The following is a 14,542-nucleotide window of genomic DNA, read 5'->3' as shown; positions in this document are numbered from 1 at the left end:
GACAAAAAATTTATATTGTTTCAAAAAATTTTTAATTTTGTCTTTTATTGTCCTATCACATTGATTTCCAAATGTAAATCTCTCTACCTTACCAAGAGGACTACCTCTTTTAGCAAAAAATAAAAAAGAAAGAAGGCAGTTTAGCAAAACTGTATATTGTCATAGGCAGTAACTCTATCCATACTTGCTACCACTTGTTTCATGTTTAGAGAATAAATGGTCATCATCTTAGGCTATTATATAACATAGTGAGCATCTTGGGATCAGGTTAGTGTTTCAGGTGCTTTTTTTTTTCCATTGAGATTTAACAATATATGTAAATTATGCTAAAGGGATGAAAGGGTGGTGCCACCATATTTCTGACAACTAAAAGATATGCTTTTCCTCAGTGGTGTAAGTTCTTGTCTCTGTGTCAGCATTTTGAATATAAATACTTTTGATTCAGCTTTTTTAATAACTGCATTTGTAGCTCAGGTCTAGTCTTAGCAGGGTACAGAGTGAAAGAAATGAGTAGGAGAATGAGACAGCAGACACAGTGGGAATGAAGAACAATAGAGTTTGGAGGAAGAAGAGGCTGAAGAATCATAGAGATTAGTGATTAGACGGGTAGGAAGAGGAGGATATGATCTGGGAATGAAGCACAGAACCTAAATAATGATGATGTGTTTAAAGCAGACAGTACATATGAAAACATTTTACCTTTTTTGTGAACCACTGGTTTCAGCTATTCTTCATTTATACTCAGATACCCAGTATTCCAAGAGACCAGAAGAAAGTATCCTACTACATAGAACTCCTTCGAAGGTGAAGATTGCAAATAAAGTGTATATGTTATGTAAACGCATTTTTTAAAGAGTAAACACACCTTCCTATGTTTAGGTTTTCATTTAAGTAGAACAAATTCTTTGAAATTTTCTAAAATGGAATTTTACCTGTAGCACAGATATTAATATTTTGAGAATTAGTAGGTCAGTGCTACTTTACCAGGATGTTATCTGGAAAATTGTAAGTTTTTTGGAATGCAAGTATGATTCCAGTTTTTATAATACGAGGTAATCAAAGCTTAAGGAATTAACTCTTCCAGTCATGCATTATTTGGTTGTAAAACCAGTGCTAAAGCTCGAGTTTCCTGGTAGTGCTGAATCTCCCATATATTTCAACATTAATATCATAATAATATATTCAAGTTCTGTAACCACCTAGAAATAAGCAGTTTTGAAAGGCATGGTCAAATTCTCATTTATTACAAACACACTCAAATCTCCCTCATCATTTTACTTTCCACTTTCCTCCACCTATCTTCTGTTTCTTCTCCCTTTCACAGCCAAACTTATGAAGGTCTTCTACACAGGCTACCTCTACTTGCCCACTTCTTAACCCTTTGCAGTCTGCTTTCTCACTCCTTTCATTCTCCACAAACTGTTCAAATCATTTTCTGACCTTGTTGCTTCCCTGTTTGAAAGCCTTCAGTATCTCCCTATTGTGTCTAGAATGGCTTCTTAACTTGGGATATGTGGGCATATTTTAGGGAGTCTATGAATTTGAATGGGGGAAAATTACATCTTTATTTTCACTAACCTTTAACTGAAATTTGATATTTTCTTTATGAAATTCATTATGAATATAGGCAATAAATATTCTGAGAAGAGGTCCATAGCCTTAAGCAAAGGTGTGCATGACATAAAAAAAAAAAGTAAAGTCCCACTCCTTGACAAGATATCAACTCTTTAACCCCTCCGTTTAAGGCCCCTCCACAGTCTGACTCCATCCTACCTTCCAAGACTTACTCATGCTGTTCACCTTCATATGTATTAAAATCCAGCCAAACTTGGCATTTTATCTCTGCATTACATACTGTTTGTTTATCTCGTGGGCCTAGGATTTCTTACTCATATTCCTTCCTCTTAGCATTCTTCCTCTGAGACTTAGCTCTGTTGCTTCTTTTTTCTGTGAGGTCTTCCCTAATCTCCTTCAGTTTTCATTGTTGTCTCCCTTCCTAGATAGCTTTGCTTTTACTTATCTGTATATATATTTTTTTATTCCCTCTACCCCTCCCAAACCAGTGGAATGTAATCTCCTTGAGAGTAGAGCCTATTATTTGGTTTTGGTCTTGGTTTCCTTTGCATGAAGAGCAGTGCTTTTACATAGCAGGTACCTTGACAAATGCTAGTTTTATAATCATTGTATGGTAGCTGAAAATAACTTTTAATATTATGGATTTAGGATATATGTAATATTTTTCTTTGTGCTTATTTAATGTTTTTAGTTTATGAGTTGTATTTTGATACTGCATACATTCGAACAGACATGGTCTTTCTTCCTCAGTACATTCCTTGAAAACTTAAGCAAAATCACCTCAAACATAGTTATCATAGTGCCTAGTAGTAACAGGTATTACCCAAATGGTAGTAATTAGTAATTGCTTAAAGTGAAATTAAGATGGAGTATTGGTTCTGATTTCTTTTGAAAAGTTGTTATGGAGATATCTATAATCCAGTCGACATTCACTTTGTACTAGGGTGGCGTCCTGAAACCTTTTAAGAATTATGGAATAGTTAAGGGTTGAACAAGAAAAGGAAAGTGTATGTAAGCATCTCATTGTCATGTACCTTTTTAGGAATGATTAATTTATTGACAATCAAAATAAACTTGGCACAGCAAAAAGTGCTAATTTTTTATTATTATTATTAATTATTTTATTGTTATGCAAGCATTTTAAGCTTATGTATTGAATTTCTGTTCTTATTTCACTCCTAAAGATTTATGATTATATATAATGACAATATCTCTCCAACATTTTTCTTTTCTGATACTGACATTCTGTCTTCTGGATACCTCAAAGTATTAGTCATTAGTAAATAATCTGATGTTTGATAAACATTGATCATTGATTAAGTTAGTTATAATTCCAAAAGGAACTGGGAGTTGCTTATCAGTCATCTTGTTCTTCTTTCAGACTTTATTTTTTGGAGGGTCCATATCTGTGAAGCCGTCATTGTAATGGGCTCCCTTTATAGCACAGATCTGCAGTTGTTCTGCAACTTAGTCTTAGAGTTAGTTTTTTTCTTTCTTTTTTTCATTTTTTGTGACTACTTTTTTAAAAATTTTATTCCATAGTTTTTCTTTTTTTTTAAATTATTTTGATTTATCAACAATCACTTCCATAAGCTTTTGAGTTTTAAATTTTTCTCCCTCTCCTTTCTTACCTCCCTCCCCAAGATGGTGCACAATCTGGTATAGGCTATACATGTATGTTCCTATTAAACATATTTTCCTGTTAGTGATGTTGTAATTAAGAATTAGAACCAATGGGAGGAAACACCAGAAAGAGGAAACAAAACACAACAGAAGAAAAAAAATAGCAAATAGTATGCTTTGATCTGCATTCAACCTCCATAGTTCTTTCTTTGGATGTGGATAGCATTTTCTTATCATGAGGCCTTTGGAGATGTCTTAGATCTTTGTATTACTGAAAAAGGTTAAGTCTATCAATATTAGTACCTAACTGATTATGGTATTCCCTTCTTGAGCCAAATCTGATGAGTAAGGTTCAAACAATGCTCATTTCTCCTTCCCTTCTTTCCCTCTGCTGTAATAGGTTTTTGTGCCTTTTCCTGTAATGTAATTTACCCTTGTCTGCCTCCTACTTTCTTTTTCTCTCAGTACATTTTCTTAGTTAGATCAGATTAATCCACTTACTTGGATCCATTTAACCCACTTGATTAGATTTTTTTTTTATCATTACGTCAAAGTCAACTTATACCCACCCCCTTTATGTATACAGCCCCTTTAACATAGTGTAATAACAATATAGCTCAAGGGTTACAAGTGTCATCTTCCTTTGTAGGGATGTAAACAGGTTGCCCTTATTAGTAACATGTTGTTTCTTTCTGTCCCGTTTATTTATGTCTCTCTTGAGTCTTGTATTTGAAGATCAAATTTTCTGTTGAGCTCTGGTCTTTTTATCAGGAAGGTTTGGAAGTTCCCTATTTCATTGAATAGCCATCTCCTCCCCTGAAAGATCATGCTCATTTTCGCTGGGTTAGAGTTAGTTGTGAAGGACACCAAGCCCTTAAATGATGGAACTGTGATGGAAGGGGACTTTAACTCAGGTTACGTTCTTTTTACTAAGCCATGTTCCCTCATAGTCAAATTATCACCAGAAAAACTAATATGTTTACAGATTATTTAGCAGTAATAGAACACTACTTTGTACAACTGTCTTGTATATTATAACTCCTAAACTACAAATTTTTTGTATTTACTAATAGATCTTTATTTTCTTATCTTTCCATTCTAAAACAGAATTTCTAATTATCAGACAACTAGAAAACTTTGAAATTGAGTTCAACAGACAATTATTAAGTACTTATGTGCAGAGGACTGTCTAAAAGATAGAAGAGATGTAGATATAAAGACTCAACACAGTCTATGTTGGGACCATATACAATAAACAAATATCAATAATACATAAGTAGATGAGAACTCTTAAGTTAGAGGAGAATAGGTCATTGCTAACTAAGAGGACCATAGGAGACAGAAGATTTTTGAGCCTAGTTTTAAAGTATACATAGAATTTCACTTGGCAGAGAGGCAAGTGTGTTGCACAACAGTACATTATAGGCATGGGAAACAAGCAAAAACATGGAGGTAAGAACAGTACTTGACATGTGAAGGGAATGCCAAGTACTCTAGTTTAGAAACAACATAGAGTGCTTTGGAGGTGAATAATATGGAGACTCATTAGGGAAGACTGGAAAAGTAGAATGACTTCAGTTCATAGAGGGCTCTGGATGCCTGGCTGGGACTTGAATAGATAGGGTACCATTAAAGAATTATGAACAGAGGAGTAATGTGATCTGATCAAGAAATGTTGTGTAGGAGAGAGTGGAGGTGGGAAAACTTCTTAGGAAGTTGTGACAAAAGACTACAATATTTCAACCAACTCCATATCTATGTGCCTATCTTCACGCAGCCCCCTCCATATGTATTATTTTCATCTTTGGTCATCTTTATTCATTTGCTGAGTTTGATTTCCATTTCTCTTATTAGTAATTTGGAGCAATCTTTTATGTAGTTGTTTGTACTTTATAATTCTTTTAATAACTGTTCTTATCCTTTGGCCACTCGTCAGGGAATGCTTCTTGATTTTAAATAATTCTTAATTGCTTATATATCTTGGATCTTAGGGCTTTATCAGCAGTATTTAACACAGACTTCTTTTTTCCCCATTTGACATTTGACCTTTTTTAGTCTAAGTGCATTAATTTTTGTTCATGCAAAATGAAAATTTTTAATTTCATGTAATCAAAATTACCTATTTTATTTATTGTGATGTACTCTTTTGTTAAGAATTTTTTCCCCAGACATAGTTGTAAAAGATACCTTCATCCATTTTTTAAAAAAATTTTAAAAGATATGACTGTTTATGTTTAAGTAGAATATTCGTTTGGAATTTGTGGTATAAAGTGTAATATGGTGGCATAAACCATTTTGTTTCTGTTTTCTTTTTGTTTTGTTTTGTTTTGTTTTTTTTAAGCCAGATTCACAATTATTATCTTCCATCACTACATTTGCTGAAAAATGTTGAGAATACAAGATCTCACTATGCTTATTATGTTTAGACTTTATTCATATCTCTAGCATTTTAACACAGTGCCTGGCACATAGCATTTTGACTGGTTTACTGTTTGATTATATAAAATTTTGATTTGGTAGAGCCAAATAATACCTAAAATTTTATTTTCCAACATTTCCTGTCTTTACATAAGAAATATTCAAAATTACTTGAAAGATGTAATAGCTTTATTTAACAACGTGATCAATATCAGGTAACGAATTAAACAGGAAGATATATATATATACACATATATGCTTGCCATCACCACTGTCATGAAGATGATCCCGCGTAAAGCCTGAGTCAAAGGTATTCCCCATGGATGATGAAGCTCTCCACCTATTTGTTGAAGATAATGTGCTGATTGCATCAAGCCCAGGAAAATGTCAAGAGATTCCTGGTTGATGTGCATGACTGCTCAAGAGTGTGTCCTAACACAACGCAGAAAATTCTAAGTGGATAAAGAAGACTGCCTGTTGGCCAGAATGATATGCAGTTGGTTGGACACTGTATGGAGCTTGTGTATCAGAGAGAGGGAGAGCAAGAAAGATTCTTCACAAGAGGAAGAGAGGGTATTGGATTGCCCTTTGGAAATTGTAAAGGTCTTTTAATGAGGCCGGATTTCTCCCTGAAACAAAAATCCATCTTGATAACAATTCTAATGTTAATGTGGTTGTAAGGTATGAAACACTAGAGTTGTGGGAAGAATTGAAAATGATTGTGTCCCAGAAGACATGAAGAGGACAGTGGTAGGTGACAATAGACCGTACCAGATTGCAAACAGGAAATTATAAGTCAAATCTGAAGTAAAAGATGCTATCAAAGAAATGTATGATCCACAAAGATGAAGAGTTAGTCACAGGTTGAGATCTAGTAATAACCATTGGGCAGACTACAACATATCCCCCTCAACTCCCCACTCCGTGACAAAATTATGGATGGCATGGGCAAGAGGTGCACATAGTGGATGTGCTTAATATACCTGAGTAGATTATGTTCTAAGTCTTTAGAGAGAGAACCATGTAATGAGATTACTGATCTATTGAAGAGTTGAGCATTCCCCTAATAGCTGCTAGCCTAATGGGCTGAATAAGTATTTATATCATGTTTAGAGTTTAGCACTTTCAAAAATCATCCAAGTGCCTTGTCCAAAGTAGGGGTGGTGGTAGTTCTTCTGACTTGCTTGTTAGGTTCTTGGGGATTTAAGATTTCAAGGTTAGGTACCAAGTTCCAGAGTAGAAATGAACCTAGAGAAGAATGTTCCTATCACAGTAAGCTTTAAGTAGAGATTCAGCTTAGTAGTACATAATTTTGCATAGAGTAGGAAAAGAGAAGGGACTCTTTGGGGTGGTATAGTGACATTATACATAAAAATGAGGTAAACAATTATTGGACAAATAAGTTAAGCACTTCGTACTTGTTTATGCTATCAAATTTGATAGTGCAAAAGGAAACTCAGAACAACAAATATAAATGATCATTAATTTTGAATTGGGTTTTACAATAGGAAACGTACTTATGTTCTGAATTTTTTAAAGTGCTTGCTATTAATGAATTGTAGAGGCATGGAATGTTGGGAGGGACCTTAAAAATCGTCTAATACATTACTTTGACTTTATAGATAAGTAAAAGGTGAAGTGACTTGCCACAGTTACACAGCTAGTTAGCAGAGCTGTCTTCTGATTCTTAGACTACTGCTCTTTTTACCACACTAGTGCTGTTTCAAGTGAACCTATTCCCAGTTTCATACTATGCCCTGTTAAATTCTCTGATGGTATACTCCATAAGACATCTGTTTTGTTGTATTGGAATTGTTTGTTTATAAAAGTATGTTGCTAGGAATCTCTTTCCTTGTAAGCAATTCAGGAACTTGGAAGAACTCTGGTTGAACTGATGCTACTTTCAGTACTGAAATATAAGTGAAAGGAAATACTTTAAAATTAGTAGAAGATTCTCATTTTAAGTTCTGCTTTTACCCTGTGTCTGTCTGGAAGAAACAGTCTGAAAGATTAGGTTTGAATCTCTTCTCATCCTCAGGAGAAACAAATGCAATTTTGGCTTGATACTAGTTACCTTATAATCTGTGGTGTGCGAATAGTAACCAGAAATAAAGATTGAGAAATTAGAGCCTAAATAAAAACTTGTTATAATTTGTTCAAGGCTACAACAAGTTATGACTTGTAGCTTAATACAAAGTTCTATAATATAGAACTATATTTAGAAAGTTTTCATAAGCTAATCAGTGTTTCAAACAAACTCATTTTCTTGTAGAAATTTTATAAATAATAGATACTCAATCTAGTTCACAGGAATCTGTTTAAGAATTCTGGATTTTTGACTATCCTGTGTTGTTAAGGTAAAAGGTAGAAAATATTTCTCTTTTTCTGGGTGTGAAGTCACCTTGAGGTAAAATTTCAAAGTATGTGGAATTTTTGGACATCTTCTCTTCACATTTCTTTGGTAACTTGCTCCTTTGACTTTTTATTATTCTCATACAGCTTTTAAATTCTGTGCTGCTTTCTCTTTGAAAGTAAGGGCTTCTCTATTCTCCTCCCTGTCAATTTCTCTCCACTTCCAACCCCTAAACAGTATTACCATTTCTTTAGTACAGTTGTTAGGAGGATTACATCATATAAATTTACAAGTAGCTAGCTGCTGTTTAACAGTCCCATGGATTGAGACTGAGGTGTTAAAGTAAGTTGGTGTATTACTTATGTGATGTGAGTGTCAAGTGTGGCAATCTTAAAACCTTGCCTAGAGTGCACAAGTGCCTTGCGCTGGGTGTCAGTGTTCTTGCCTCATTTACCCCTTCATTTCCTTGTATTTGTACACTGTAATAAGTTATTTTGGAAAAATCACTTGAAAAATGAGGAGTTTAAAACCAGCTTCCTTATCTGAAAGGAATTCCATTTTTTGTAAACTTTTTGTTGTTGATAGTTACTAGCATCCAAATACAAAAACAAAATTACTATGCATAAAACCTTGAATTCCATTTCTTAAAATGTTTGCCATTATTACAATAATAGTGAAGCATTGTTTACTTTCATATCCCCTTTTGAACGCTTTGTTTTTTTTCTTTTATACTTCGTGGGGGAATTTTTGTGTCAGTCAGCTAGATTTTTAAAGTACCTACTGTGTGCTAGGCAGGTAGTGTATTGTTCTCTTTCGGCTTTCCTCACAAAGTAGATATCTTCCCATATCTCTTCTCATACATGCCATTTCTTAGGATGTATTAATATTTTTTGTGCCCAGGAGAATATAACTATGATGAGGCAGGAACTGTTTGGTTTTTGTCTGCTTGTGATGTCTGTAACATAGTAGGATGACGAATGCTTGTTAAAACTGTTTCAGCCTTTCCCCAATTGGTTCCTTCTGGGTTTTTAGCTTTTTGTTGTTTTATTTTTATTCCATTTATTTATTTATTTATCCATTCATTCATTCATCCATTTATTTATTTATTTATGGCTATTCTGAATATTGCTGTTGGGACTCTTTAGACTCTTTGTCTAAAAAGGTCTAAAATTTTTCGTTCTTTTCAATAATCATTTTGAGGTACAATTCTAGTAATAGAATGGATAGGTCAAAGTGTATGACCAGTGTTGTAGCATTTACTGTATATTGCCAAGTTGTTCCCTCCAGTGTGACACAAATTCATAGATTCAGCAGTGGCATAATAGTGAGCTTGTTGTTCCGCAAACACCATCAACATGCAATTGTATCTTTTTCTATATGATGGGAATACATTTATCATTAGAGTATGGATTGTACTCTTAAAATTTTTCTTTGCATATTTTTCTGATTTTCTAAAAAGTTAAATGTTTCTGGCAGGTATTTTTTGCCAATTTCTTTCAGTCATTCTGTCAGTAAACATTTATTAAGCATCTGCTTTGTGCCAGGGACCATTCTAAATGCTGGGAATACAAAAAAGAGGCCAAAAGACAATTCTTGCCCTCAAGGAGCTCACAGTCTAATAGGAAAGACGCCAATCAAATACATATGGACAAATAACCTATACTAGGAAATAATTAACAGATGCAAGGTCCTAAGGAAATTAGGAGGAGTTGGAAGGTCTTTCCGTAGAAGATAGGATTTTATTTGGAACTTGAAGCAAGCCAGGGAAATCAGGAGGTGGTGATGAGGATGGAAAGCATTCCAGAAATGGAGGTTGGATAGAGAAAATGCCTGGAGTGTCTTGTTCTTGGAACAGCAAGGAGGCTAATATCGCTAGTGTTCACTCAAAGAGCGTATGAGAGAATGTAAGAAGACTGGAAAGGGATAAGGATAGAAGGAAGGGCTAGGTTATGTGGAACTTTGAATGCAAAACAGAGGATTTATATTTGATCATGGAGGTGATAGCCATTGGAATTTATTGAGTAGGAGGGCAACATGCTTGGACCAGAAAATCACCTTGTCAGCTGAATGGTGAATGGACTAGAATGGGGAGAGACAAGATAAACAGATCTACCAGGAGGTCATTGCAGTGGTTCAAGTGTCAGACGATGAGGGCCTATGCCTGAATGATGGCAATGTCAGAGGAGATAAGAGGATGTATTCAAGATATGTTGCGAAGGTGAAATTGACAGCCCTTGGTGGTAGATTGATTGGATGTGGGAGGTGAGAAATAATGAGGAATCCAGGGTAACTTTTAAGTTGTGATACTGAGAAACTAGGCAGATGTTGTTGCCCTCTACAGTAATGGGGAGGTCAGCAGAGATGTTAGGACAGGACAGGTGGATTTGAGAATCATCAGCGTAGAGATAATAATTAAATCCATGGGAGCTGGTGAGATCACCAAGTGAAGTATAGATGGAAAAGAAAAGGTGGCCCAGGATAGAACTCTGTGGGCCACATATGGTTAGAGGATGTGACCTGAATGAAGATCCAACAAAGGAGACAGAAGGAACAGTTCAGTGGGTAGGAGGAGAACCAGGATAGAGTAGTGTCCTGAAAACCTAGAGAGAAGAGAGTGTCAAGGAGAAGAGAATTAACAGTTTCAGAGGCTGCAGAGAGGTTGAGAATTGAGAAACGGTCATTGGATTTGTTGATTAAATGATCATTGGTAACTTTGGAGAGAGCAGTTTCAGTAGAATGATGAGGTTGGAAACTAGAATGTAAGGGGTTAAGAAAAGAGGAAGAGGAGAGGAAGTAGAGCCATCTATCAAGGAGTTTAGTCACAAAGTACAGAAGAGGTAAAGGATTATAATTAGTCTCATGGAAGGATCCATTGAGTGTTTTTTGAGGATGAGGGAGACATGGGCAGTAGCAACAGAGCCATTAGACAGGGAAAGATTGAAGATGTGAGAGAGGGGTAATGACAGAATGAGCAGTATGTTGGAAGAGTTGGGTGGAATTGGGATAGCTTGTGCAAATATGGGAGTTTACTTTGGTAAGGAGTAGAGCACCTCTTTGCATGAGATGGGTGAAAGGGGAGATAGTGGCAAATGGCATATGAGTGATATGAGAGGAGGAAGAGAGGAGAAGAGGGAGCTCATGGCAAATGGCTTCAGTTTTTTCTGTAGAATATTAAGCAAGGTTTTCAGCTGAGAGGGTGAGGGGAGGGGAACCCATGGGAGGCTTGAGTTGCTGTGGAGAATGGGATAGTGAGGTGATAAGGGAGGTGTAGAACAATTCCTAATAGTGGTGAGGGCCTAGCTGAGGTTGTGTAACATTCCTAACATTTTTCACTGAATAGAATATGATGAAATAATATTTGGTTGACATTTCATATTACATATACTACCATAAATTTGTAGTGGACTTAAGTCAGAATAGCTTCATGATTTTTTCCACCTTTATTCAGCAGCAAGTGTTTAGGAGTGAAGGGGGAAGATGATGGGAATGATCCAAGGCTAAGGCTTGGCAGAATGCAATATGATAAGGGGTCCAGGGTCTCATTAACAGAAGAGGACAGTGTAAAGCTAAACTGGTTCAGTAAGGGGTCAAGATGGGGAAAAGAGGAGAGAATAGATAATGTAGGGTTGATAGCCTAGAGGAGAACTTGAGGGATTAAGGAATTGGAAGACATGGTGTGGATGAAGAGTAAAGTTTGGTATAACCTTCAGTTCCTGAAGTGAAAGAGCAGTTACAGGCTTTCATATACCATGGGTGGCTTATGCCAGTATACCCTGGAGAAGTATTTCCTATTGAATCTTGTCTTTAGGGGAAAGAGATTTTACAAATTATTTCATATTCTAAACCTGAGCTAAAATTATTTTCCTAGTGGTGAGAATGCCTCCTCATATTTAGCAGCATACCTGGTTCATAATCTGCATGCTCCAGGGCAGAGTGCCCCCCCCCCCCCCAAAAAAAAGGCAAAGGGTGTTAAGAATCACATAGCTTTTGGATGTTATATAAATATTAACTGTTGATATTCTAAATGTACCAACAATTCAGCAGCTAGGTGCACAGTAGATAAAAACTTTGGACTTGAATCAAGACCTCAGTTCTAACCCAACCTCGTGCAGTACTTATTAGCTGTGTGACCCTGGTCAAGTCAGTGGATTTTCCTAAAGAGCTAGTCTAATCTTGTGTTTCCACCCCCCCCCCCTTAGTAAATGCCAGTGGCTTCCTTTCACTCACCTCCAAGACCAAATAAAAAAATCTTCTGCTTGACATTCAAAGCCCTTTGTAACCAACCCCTCTTCCCCATCCCACAGTTACCTTTTCAGTCTTCTTACACCTTACACTATCTCATATACTCTTTAGTACAGTGACACTGGCTTCCTTGCTCTTCCATGAACAAGATACCTAGTCTCTCAGCTCTGGATATTTTTTCTGGCTGTCCCCAATGCCTGGAATATTCTTCCTCCTCATCTCCACCTTCTGACTGTCTTCAAGTCTCAACTGAAATCCTATCTTCTCCCAGAAACCTTTCACAATGCCTCTTAATTCTAGTGCCTTCCCTCACTTATTTCCTATTTATCCTCATATATGTTATTTGTCCATATTTGTTTAGTTTTTATCTCCCCCATTAGATTGTGAACTCCTTGAGGGCAGAGACTGGCTTTTTTCCTCCTTTTATATCCTCAGCACTTGTATTTTTGTTATTCAGTCCTTTCAGTCATATCTGACTCTTTGTGACCCCATTTGAGGTTTTCTTGGCAAATTTCCCTGTTAAAGAAGACGTATTTTTGTACGTGTGTGTATGTGTGTGTGTGTGTGTGTCTGTCTGTCTGTCTGGGTGTTTATATTCCCTCCTTTGATTCTTTCAGATTTTAGGTTCAGCCACTCCCCTCTGCCCCCTTCTCCATATATGTCTACTTGTGCACTCTGATATTATGAGATAATTTTTCCTAACCTTCCTTTTCCTTTCCATTCCCATCCCTCTTTTCTTCTCTTTCTATTATTCTTTCAAGATCATGAAGATATAACAGAACCACTCTGAGGCCTTCTCATTAAGACTCCTTCTATGACTTCCCCCTCCCCCTATTTTCTTGCCTTTTCTGTCCCAGTTAAATGCTTTGCTATTTGGTTTATGATTCCTGCCTGATCTGTTGATAGAGAATGAAGTGGGTAAAGGTTCAAACCATGTTGATATTAAAAAGAACCACTCCACTCTGAATCTGAGGTAGCAGAGAGTCCCCAGTTGTGTGGGAAATGTGAAGCTTTTTCTATAGCCAACATGTTTTATCTTCTTATCCTGTTCTCTAATTAGGAACTTGCCATCTGGACTCCATGGGGGGGTGGGGGGGGACTCATTTCAGCTTCTTCAAAGCCTCTGTTTTTTCCTTCCTCTAACTCCTAAATATCCTTTTCCAATTCATAGTTTAACTTGAATAATGCTAGCACACACACTTCATTCAGAGTATAAATGAAGCAGTATTTGTTAGCTATTCAGTTAATCCTCAACTTAAATATGAACTGTTTTTCTTTATCTGGTTATAGCTGATTATTATGTTCACTGTATTTCCACTTGAAAAGGCAAAGAAATATGTAACATTTTTTCTATTTTTTTCTCATTTACATGTAAAATATTTTTAACATTTGCTTTTTAAAATTTTAAGTTCCAAATTCTCTTCTTCCCCTTCCTCCTTTTTGAAAATTGAAGCAATTTTATATAACTTATACATGTGAAGTCATGCACAACAAATTTCCATATTAGCCATGTTGCAAAAGAAAACACAGACACCCCCCCACCCCAAGGTATTGTTTGATCTGCATTCAGATTCCAGCAGTTCTTTCTCTCGAGGTGGATAGCACTTTTCATCATAAATCCTTAAAAATTGTCTTGGATCATTATATTAATCAGAATAGCTAAGTCATTCACAGTTGATCATCATAGTTTTACTGTGTACAATGTTCTCTATGTACTATATTTTCATTGTTCTGTGTACAATGTTTACTGTTACTGTGTACAGTGTTCTCTTGGTTCTGCTCACTTCACTTTGCATCAGTTCATATAAGCTTTCCCAGGTTTTTCTGAAACCATCTCATTCATTTCTTATAGCACTCTAGTATTCCATCACAATGAATTGTTCACAGTCTTGTTCAGTTATTCTCCAGTTGATTGGCATCACCTTAATTTCCAGTTTTTTGCTACCACAAAAAGAGCTGCTACAGATATTTTGTACAAACAGATTCTTTTCCTTTTTCTTTGATCTCTTTGGGATACAGATTTAATAGTATTGTTGGATTGGATCAAGTTTTACACCACTTTGGAGTAGTTCCAAATTGTTCTCTAGAATGGTTGGACCAGTTCACAACTCTACCAATGGTGCATTAGTGTCTCAATTTTTACACATCCCCTCCAATATTGTCATTTTCCTTTTCTGTCATATTAGCCAATCTGATAGGTATGAAGTGGTACCTCAGTTTTATTTTAATTTTAATTTATCTAATCAATACTGATTTAGAACATCTTTTCATATGACTATAGATAGCTTTGATTTCTTCTGAAAATTTCTTCTTCCTGTTCATATTCTTTGA

At 35.8% G+C, this 14,542-nt stretch overlaps 1 protein-coding gene across 2 annotated transcripts in view; it reads left to right on the top strand.

Moving 5' to 3' along the window:
• Positions 1-14,542, top strand: part of COL4A3BP (collagen type IV alpha 3 binding protein) — a 160,863-nt gene that overhangs the window by 8,346 nt on the left and 137,975 nt on the right. The gene's annotated exons all lie outside the window — the stretch shown is intronic.

Source organism: Vombatus ursinus, unplaced genomic scaffold (assembly GCF_900497805.2).
Source record: "Vombatus ursinus unplaced genomic scaffold, bare-nosed wombat genome assembly UNPS02014772.1, whole genome shotgun sequence".
NCBI classification, from domain to species: Eukaryota; Metazoa; Chordata; class Mammalia; order Diprotodontia; family Vombatidae; genus Vombatus; species Vombatus ursinus.
Note: the sequence above shows the minus strand (reverse complement) of the source record. Positions and strands in the feature narration are given on the sequence as shown.